Source organism: Rhea americana, unplaced genomic scaffold (genome assembly GCF_003343005.1).
Source record: "Rhea americana isolate MKP2758 unplaced genomic scaffold, rheAme1 scaffold_10, whole genome shotgun sequence".
NCBI classification, from domain to species: Eukaryota; Metazoa; Chordata; class Aves; order Rheiformes; family Rheidae; genus Rhea; species Rhea americana.
Window position 1 is genome coordinate 4,551,708 of NW_028185039.1, and position 9,928 is coordinate 4,561,635.

Here is a 9,928-nt window from a genome sequence, read left to right on the forward strand (position 1 = left end):
CGCGGCGGCGCCCCCGGCGGGGGCACCGGGACCCCCGCTCCTCCCCGCCGGGCCTGGGAGCTGCCGCCGCCGGCGGGCGGCCTCGCGGTGCCGGGTGCGGTGCCGGGGAGGCGTCCCGGGGCGGTGCGGTCCTGTCCGGTCCGGTCCGGGGTGCTTTTCCAGTTCTGGTTTCTCCGGGCTTCCTGCTCGCAGGCCGTTTAAGCAGCTTAGGCGGCGCGGAGCGCTCGGTKCCCTGGGTCGGTCTGTCCGCGGCTGGCTCGGGTGGCTGCCGAAGTCTCCGCGCTGCTTCACTTCGGGGGCTTGTTGGGCTTTTGGGGTGTGCCATCTACAGGATCGTAAGACATCTCTCTGTAAACGAGCCGTCTCTGTGATGAAAGGCAGCTCCTTTAGGACAGAAGGAATCATCTACTTTGCCCAAATATTCGTCATACCCAGCCTTTAAAAGAGTCAGGCTAGAAGGTGCGTATACCTACTGTTTTGAGAGGAAAAAAAAAACGGAGATATAAAATTGTAGAGCAACTTATTTCTGAGATAGTTCTCATAACCTGAACATGCTGCATTTGCACAACCATATTTCTTTGTATTTTAACTTTGTCTCCCTCTCCTGAACATGTTTACCSGTGCTGTGAAAGCTGCAATCTGTGCTAATCGCTCTTACTCTTTGGGGCAGTGGTGACACTAACAAGCTGCTCATAACAACCTGAGTTGCAACTGGCATAATTTTTGTTTTAAGCAAATATTGGTTTAAAGACTATACCTTTCCTGTTAGCACTGTGGTTGTTGGAAAGAATAGCTGGTTATCTTTAAATAGTTAACACTGCTGATATGCTTTCCTTCAAAATGTTACATTGATAACTGAGGAGTCGTATGCCAAGAGTCGGAATACAGCAGTGATCCACGGCTGGTAACATTTTTTTTAAAGGATAATGCCTTACTTACACTGTAACTTAAAGGAGGAGTAGGCTAAGTGCTCAGAAAGAGGCGTATAATGATACAGACAAAAAAGCACAGGACTGACATACATTTCTGAAAATTTGCATCAGGGSCCGCTGTCAGTTTTAGTGTTGCTGCATGGTCTGTCTGTTGTTGGAGAATAGATGATTGAAAGACATCTGCACTAGAAATATTCTTATTATCTATTTAAAAGCCTCTTTGTTAAACAGTTAATGTATAACTAAGGCATTAGCGTTTTATTTGTGTGAGCAGTGGAAAGACAGACTGTTGGAGTACTAGTGTTTCTTGAGTACATCTGGACTCTCCTGCAACTCTGTTGCTGCATGTTTTCCAGGTATAAGATACTTCTCAGAAGAGGAAACATGGTCACTTGGTTAAGGCTACATGTGAAAGTAAAGGGTTTGCATTCTTGTCACTTCTGTACTTTGTGCTGGGAAGATACAAGATTTTAAAGATGGATGTTAGTTAATAGTATATAGAAAACCTTCATAGCCCTTTACGTGAGAGGCAGCACACAGTCTAAAGCAAAGATTTCCTGCAGGTCAGCAGAAAAAGCAGAGCTTGTGATCTGTGTTGAATTAGTTCAAATTCATTAAATATGACTATCATTAGAACCTTACAGGAAATACCAATTTTTATAAAGATTTCTAAAATACTGATTATTTCCTAAGAGCAAATTTTATGTGGACATGAATAATTGTAATCCTTGAACAAGTTTGCAAAACTAGTCATGGAAGAACTTATAGTTGAGATACTGCTTGACAGCTCAATGTGAGGCTTTTGAAACTCGTTTTCATGTTGAGACTGATGACCTGCAATATGATCTATAATCTGCTCCTGGATCTCTGAAGCTGGATTTGATGCCTTCTCCGTACGGTTACTTGCTTTATTGTGTAGTTGAACATTGACATGTTCGTAGCAAATTCTAGCTAAAGTTCTTAAAATTTCTTGAGCTTGGAAGTTCATTCATAGTTACACTCTGCTTCTGTCCACTTAATATGGATTATGTTAAAAAAAAATCAAGGGGGAGGGTTATGAACTGAACTAAAAGGTGATTTTGAAACACAACCAAGAACAGATATTTTGGAAGAGCTTTATTGAAATTAATTGGAGAAGTATGTTTTGCGGGGGAAAAAGGCTGCCAGAACATTTGATGAACTTCTAAGAAAAAGGACTTGTTCTAACAGATTTCTGTGTGGATGAGGAAGAGGCTTGGTTGTGCTGCTTCCTTTGATTCAACATAAGGAACATGAAAAAAATTCTGTGTGTCCTGTCTATGTGTATTGGGGCAGGGGGATATAAAGTGGATGAAAAGGAGGTGGAGGAATGAGGGATAGATATTACTGTTCTAAATGTTCACATCCGGTAAACTTGCAGTTTCATGTGGCAGAAAGTGATTCAAAGGTGGATTGGATATGAACAGGTGCAGTTCCAAGCCTGCAGGACTGTGAGTACCTCTAGTACTGTTCAGAACTTTTCCAGATTGTAACAGTCTGTTTTCTTTATTGGTGCTGGGGAGACGTTGATCAATTCAATTAATTTAGAGCCATGGAATACCCATCATCTTTGGACTGGGCTGTTTGTAAGAACTTGTGAAGTGTAAAAATAATGTAATTGTTCTATTAGGCACATACGTTTGTAGTAATGAACATAACAAGTACTTCTCTGTTCTGGGTAAAAAGAAACTGTAAAAGTGAAGGTATGGGTTTTGTTAGAAAAACAGAACTTTCATTCATCCTCATCCTTAAAAATAAGACAAGAGCTGAAGATTGCTATCCAGGATTCTTGCAGGATGAAAGACTAGTCTGTAAACACTTGAGGGACTTGCTAGGCACAAGAAGATGAAAGGGAACCCCTTAACAGCCTCCATCAGCATTCCCAGACTGGCCTCCTTCTCTCTTGCTTTTTCTCCCTAGGGGTCTGCATCTTATCTTGCTGGCTTCCTTTTCTTTATTTGCCGCTGACTAATAGGCTTTGTCTTCTGGTTACTGAATGTCTAATAATTTCTTTTGTCTCTTCCCCCTTCCTCCTTTTAAAAACACTAGATTAAATGGCTCCAGTGGTTTGCAGATTATCTGCATTGGTGACATGGATTAATTGTATACTTGACTCTAAGTTATTCAGCAGTAATGACATAGTAACTTGACTTGAAACAATGGTGATTTCATGGTGTCTTATATTAGCAAATGTTGCCTTCTGGTAGAGACATCTGCAATTTACCCCCCGTAAACATATGACGCTAGTAAATTGTCTATGGTTTTCTATACAGTACGTTGTCTCAAGTGTCTTTTGAAACAGTCAGGTGTCTTTTTAAAAAAATTTATCTATTTATTTATTTATTACTTTATAGCGTGAGTCAAATAATCACAGTTCTGGCTGAAGCTGTCCCAAAGCAGGAACAGAAAACCCAGGTGTTCTAGATGTGCTCACGTAGTTCACTTGTACCTCAACTTCACCCATCAGCTGAGAGGTTTTTTGGAACTGTTCGGTTCTTGGCAACCCGCCTTTTGGCGAGCAAGTCTGAGGGCTGATGGTAGCTGGTAAACCAAAGGGGAGCTCTCATTTGTCCTTGCAGAAGTATTTCCCCTCCMCCGCTTTTTTTTGTTGTGTCAATGTAAAGAAATCCCTCCCCTTACTGTAGGAAGCTTTCGTAGGATAACTTGGTGATGTTTTTGCCTTCTGGTCTCAGTATTAATCAGAATAGAGAAAATAAGGCAACAAAAGATGATCTGAGAATGAACACGATTAGACTCAGTATGTTTATATTTCATCTGTGTGTGTAGTGGAGCAGCTCTCTGGTCAAGTGATCTGTATCTTGAAGGAAACAGAGAATTCAGATCTTAGGAAACAGTTATTTAATTGCTGTGTTTTGCCACTAGAAGATCTGTGGTTGAGAGACTAGTTAATCATAGATGTTAAAGAACTCTTTTATAGCAGTAGGAATATTGTACAGAAACTAACAAAAATATAAAGGATCAAATAGGATTCCAGTAAAGAGAATAAGCTACGATAATCTTCTCCTGTCTCACAAACTAGTTGTAAATGCTGTTTCTTCTGGATTGTTTGTTTTACAAGAGACAAAATTTATTTATAAATATGTGAGAATGCTATAGTCAGGCTTGAGTCACTGTTTCTGTTATACCCCAAAAGTCAGACAGCCAAAGATAATATGACAGGCATTGTTAGTTGTTGCCTCACTTTTCCTATTTAGTGAACATAAATGTTTTTAGACTGTGAGGATTATGTGGTCCTGAAAAATACCGAAATCTTTTTTTTGCATCCAAGCAACAGCAAAAAAGTGGCAGTTCTTCTTACTCTGTGTTTTTGTAATTTAATGCAACCTTTCCTTTTGCCACTTTGAAATGTCTAATGTCAGTCTCATCCCTTTGCTTTAAAATTTAAAGGGAGGAAGAAAAATAATCTTAACACCCATGATTATAGGAAGCATATGTGCTTAGCAATAGATTCAAAAACTGAGATGTTCAAAAACTTGGTTTTGTGTGTTTCTATTACAAATAAGTCTGTACGAAGAGTCTCAAGTACTCTGATTCATCATTTAAGTGTGATGGGTGGTCAAGAAATGCCGAAGGTCTGATTATACAAAACACACCAGTTTCAAGCACAGTTACCTATGTTTAGAGTTTATGGTTGTAGTTTGTGTGGGACGCAGGATGAAGTACCTGCACAGCATGTCAATTTTCTTAAACAAAAAATTTCTGAATGGAATGAAAGATAAGTAAAAGTGTATTAACAAAATATGCATGTTGCCACCAGCCTTCTGGAAGAGAGCTGAGAGTCTGTTATAGCTGAAGACATGAGTTCAGGTACTCAGAGGTTCTCRTCTGTTTGAAGCTCTTGAGATAATTAACATCTGAATACGACTGCACTGTTTGTACAGCGTAAGGTGTTACTGTTGTTTGCTGTAGCAGGTGAAGCAGGATTCTCAAGTTTGTAGAGAGAACCGAGGTCTCTGCAGGGTAAGGTTTTATATATTTTCTGCTTTAAAAACTGCAGTCAGAGTTTACAAATCCAAATATAAGCTCTTAAAATACTTAGATTTCAGCTCACTTTTATTTAAAACARTTCCATGTGTATAACTTAAATATTATTCCAATATTTGCATGGTCAGCTGCTAGTGAAGTTCCTACACAACTATATGAAATGAATGATTGTTTTGGCTAGCAGCCTGTAAATGATGCTATGCTTAAGATGACAAGCAGACTTCTGTAAACTCCTTGTGATCATCGGTTGCCAAAACTGATCTTAGGAGGCACTCTGACTCTCATCTGCAGGCTCATACCTTCACAGGCCTGTTGGACTGCTCTGTGGCCCAAGGTTCTTGTGGCTGCTCTGGAGATGGGGCACTGCTAACCAGAACTAGTAGGAGGACTTTCTTTCTTGTTTTATAAGTGTAACTTTCTTCATTCTTGGAAACTAAGAAATACAAAGTTACTTGCTTGCTACATTACAGTTTTAAACATATCTTACTGTAAAGGGGATCACTTGTTGTCTTCCTAAATTATATTTAGCCAAACGTAACATATGAAAGTGTCTCAACCTTTTCAGGGTGAAGTCTGCTTGCTAAACTTAGTGCAAAAGAAAATCCACAAACACTTAACTCTGTTTAAAAGTAAGTAATTTTTTAACTGCAGAGTAGAGTGTAGTCTTTGAAAAAACACCTGTTTTTTCAAAGTTATTCTGGTTTGGCTACAGGATAGGTGCAGTTTTCTGTAGATTAATTTATAGAATTGACAAAGAGAGAGTAACCTAAATGTTTGTATTACAGCAACTTTCTGCATACAGCACTATGCATCTGCATCAAATATCCTGGGAACGTGGTTTCTGTTGGTTCCGTAACTGGTGGCTCTGCAGTAGTGATGTGAACCAGGTGTATCTGAGCACAGAGTAGCTCTTCCCTGGCATGTACTGCTCTGGATATTCATAATACATACTGAAGTGCTAGAATGTCTGTCACGCTGTGTAAAAGCTTTCTAACGAACCCTGGAAAATAGCTGATGTATTATTCTTTTACAATCATCAGCACATCAGAGGGAGAAGAATCAGTAGGTGATGATTTTCTTTTGAAAAAGTGTTGGACTTTGAGAGTCTGTGGGGTTTGAGGAGGATCTGAGGGGAGAGAGGGAGGATTGATAATTAGTTTTTAAATAGATGGAGGGTTTTAAAGCTGGTAAGACAGTGTTTGAGATAGGTGTAGTTAAAAACAAACAAACATAAAAAACCTAGCTTGTTCATGTAGTTAACACATGTACTAACTAGGAAGTTGGATGGAGTCTGGTTTGGGTTCTTGTTCCATCTTTACTGAAACTGCCGAGACTGCTGACATGCTCTTGAATGGCCGCATGGTCTGACTGCCTTGGTTTCCCCTCTGCCTGCTGCCTTGCTCGTAGCCTAAATCCACTTCTCAAAACAAGTACTGCTGCTGTATGACCTGGTTCACTAGCTTATTTACATTACATTACTCTTCTAAGATTATGCTCTGTTTAGCTAACTGGACCAGTGATTTTTCATCAAACTCTTCTTGGATTTGCTCTCTAGAAAGTACAGTACTCCTAAAAAGTCATCCCACTCTCAAAAGGTGAAATATATAATATTAAAGGATTTATAACTTTCTTTTGCAGACAGCTTGGTTCTCCCAATTGACTGCTGCTCAGCCTTCTCCCAAGAGACTGTTGAAATTCTACATGGTCAATCTGCGCACAGCTGGCTGCAGAGTTAGTCAGGGAATGGGACCTAAGTGTGTGTCTGCTGCTCCCGTTTTATGCATCCATATGACTGGCTTCTATTTGGAGACCAAGTGTGTTTTGTAGGGACAAACTTTATCCAGTTTGATCAGGATTCCCAGTATTGTAGTTTGATTCCAAAACTCAAAGCAGGGCTAATCAGAAATAGGTTGTTAAGCTGATTTGGAACCGATTGACAGAAGTTGCCTTCAGTATTCTCCTGAAATCATAACTTGGCTGTAGTTCCCTGAAAGGTTCTTGAACTGCAGGAAGCCTTACAATTCACTTTTTTAACTAATTGCAGCAGGCTTTTCCTGCTTTTATACTTCCTCTTAAATAATTTTGCAAAAATGTGTTTTCTGCAGCTACAGACGCAGAGCGAGTCTGCGTTACAGCCTTCTGCTGGCCCAGCTCTCATTGAGGGATGTGGTGAGGTGTTCTCTGTGCTGGTGAAAGCCCATGATGTACCCATTGTAACGGTGGCAGAATGCTTTTGCTGAGACAGTTTCACTGCAGGGTATGATGTGCAATAAGCTATTCTCAAAAAGGGATGGTTTTGCTGATACAAGCTTCATTCATGCTAGGAGTGCTTTGCTACTGCAGTATAAAACACTAATAACAATAAAATCTTCCATATACTTGCTTTCTGTCTGCTGAACAGTGAAATTATATTGCTAATTCTTCACAGGTTCYGCACAGAAAAGCAAAGAAAGCTGCCTTTTGTGAGAACATTATCAGCTCTTCCTCCTGGAGAAGCTGCTGCAGACAAGCGTTCAGGGCTATAACCGCTTTGGCTCAGCAGTGTGTCTGTAAGGCGATCTTCTGCCTGCCTGTGCTCGAGAGTCAAAGCCACAGAGGGATGGAAGATGCAGGTGCAGAAAGTGGTAGGAGAGCAAAACAAAGGTCCCGATGGTCCCAAGGGGGCACTCCACCTGCTCACTTACTGTTCCCTTGGGCTGCAGAGCGGGATTGCTAACTTACAACCCGCCCTGCTTTCCGAGCTGTGTTGGTAGTGACACCTCACTCGCCACTGCTAAGGAGGGACGCCCTGTGATCATGCAGRTGCCTCTATCCTTGTAAGCTTGACCTACAGGTGAATCAAAACTCGTGCCGCAAAGATGTTGATGTTTCTTGCTGCCCCTGCCATGTTTGTCTTGCATGATTTAGGTTAAAGTCAGTCAAAACACGCTGCTGTAGCTATGATGACCTTTTTTTTTTAACTAGTAACTCGTTCTAAATCCTTATTTCACATACTGTAATCAAGTGTCATCGTAAGAGTTTACGCTTGCTACTGTATTTTTAAAAAGTGAAAGCATTTTTGTTTGCAAGCAGTTCCAGAACTAGCTGAATTATTTCTCGCTGCCTGTAGTGCTTGATGGCTCTGTGCCATGATGCCTGTGTCAGTTGGTGTGCAACACAGTGGAATAAAAATAATAACGGGGGAAGGACTGTAGCTGACAATTCTAGCAGATGTTAATATTTCTGGCTCCTGGGTCTAGACTGTGTATATCTCTGGGTCAGCCAGCATGGAAACTACTTCATGTAACCCTGGAAAATGTTTGGCCCTTGCTAGGTAGACCTTAACTCCATCAGCTTTCAGCTTTTTTTGAACTTACAAACTAGAAGCAACGGCTTATTTTATAGGAATCATATGGRAATGTAGATTAGGTGGTTCCTAGTCTTCTTCCAAATAAGCCTGGACTGCATGTTGTTGCCATGACGTTGATTTTTAAAATGTAGAGTCTAAGATGTTGCCTCTCCTGCCTTTGAGCTAGCACCAGGGGGAACAGGGCCATGCAGCACGCGATGCTCTCGTCTCTTCGTCAGCCCTCAACCTACCTGTGAAAGAGCTTTCTTAGTTGCAGGTGGCTGCAAGAAATTAACCCGGGGTGTCACATGTTAAATTCATGGAAATTCATGTGAAGTTATGGTGAAATAGAAAGAAAAGCAAGCTTGTRCTTCCCCCTGTGAGAGGCGAGAACTCATACGCGGCCGTACCGCGTTAAGGCGATTGGTGCTGCTGCTCCAGTCACCCTTCAGCAGTGTCACATGTTGTTGCCTTGTCAGCTGGGGCAGGCTCTGAGAGAGCTGTGCGGCTGTAGGGAGAGGTACAGGTGTTGTTTGTGTGGAGGTGAGGTTTGGAAGCAGAGAGTATAACTCCAAAGGGAAGTGGCTTTTTGGAATATCTATCTTGGAGGATAGTTATCCAAAAAAGATTCAGTGGAGAAATGTTTTTGCCCTGTGAGTGTATTGTGGGCAAAAATACCACCCTGCAGTTTGTAGGGTTCTTGAAGCGTCTGAATGCCTGTTCCCCGGGGTGGTGTGGTGTGGTGTGGTTTGTTTGTTTTAACAGCCTTGATGTGAACTGGGATTTATTCTTGGTCGCTCAGCACAATCTACACAAAGGGCTCCAAAGTTCAGGGAGAACTCGGCGTGTGGGGAGACTGGCGTGTACAATAGGAGTTTGTTTCGCRGTTGTCTGCTACATGTGTTCCCTGCTTTCTGCTGAAGAGAGCACGGAGCAAGCTAATGTTCATACTAACTGCCATGAGGAAAAAGTAGTTCTCATGTAAAAAAAGAATGTTTGCAAAAAAAGGCAGCTTTTTGTTATCTGCTCCTTAGGTGTACTCAGAGCTGTAAAAATCAGACTTTTGGGTATTTCTGTTAGTATGGTAGAGCAGACGAGATTTGCCAGAGCTTGCTCAGTTGTTTTCTGGATTGGGTACTAGCAGACCTCCTTAGTTACATTTGCAGAGCCAGGAAGCTAAGTGCCAGATCGACTGAAACATGGGAAAATAAATGTGGGGAAGAATGTGCTCAAGAATGAGAAAAGCGAATTACATTCTAGACCCAAATTATGCCTTGCTGGGTAGCATCGCTCTGGTGCTTGTGGACTGGCAAAGGTAGTATGAAGTGAGTGGTTATGTGAGGAATTAATTCTTCTTGCTGGAACTTGTGTAAGTATATGGAAGTGTGTGTTTACTTTTAACAAAAGTTTGAAMTTAAGTCTGTTGTATTTAATACATGCTCTATGTTTTGTATAATAATGCACATCAGTGGTGTTAATGGTACTTTTTTCATACATCAAAAAGTGAAGTAGTTCTATAAAATGGCTCTTTCAACAAATGAGTTCTGGCTATAAAAGAGTTCCTGAGTTTTATTAAATACATGCAGTCACTACTAGACAATTAAATGCACTTGTTGGCTTTTTTTTTTTTTTTTTTTTTTTTTTT

At 41.0% G+C, this 9,928-nt stretch overlaps 1 protein-coding gene across 2 annotated transcripts in view; it reads left to right on the plus strand.

Moving 5' to 3' along the window:
• Positions 1 to 105: 105 nt before the first annotated feature.
• The window catches only part of DCUN1D3 (defective in cullin neddylation 1 domain containing 3), a 24,369-nt gene continuing 14,546 nt past the window's right edge, over positions 106 to 9,928 (plus strand). The window contains exon 1 of one of the 2 annotated variants that reach the window (XM_085302202.1): positions 106 to 459. The gene's annotated coding sequence lies outside the window, so the exon portion shown is untranslated. Of the gene's footprint in view, positions 460 to 7,077; positions 7,213 to 9,928 lie in introns of those variants that run through there. The other variant, XM_085302212.1, reaches the window with a different exon arrangement.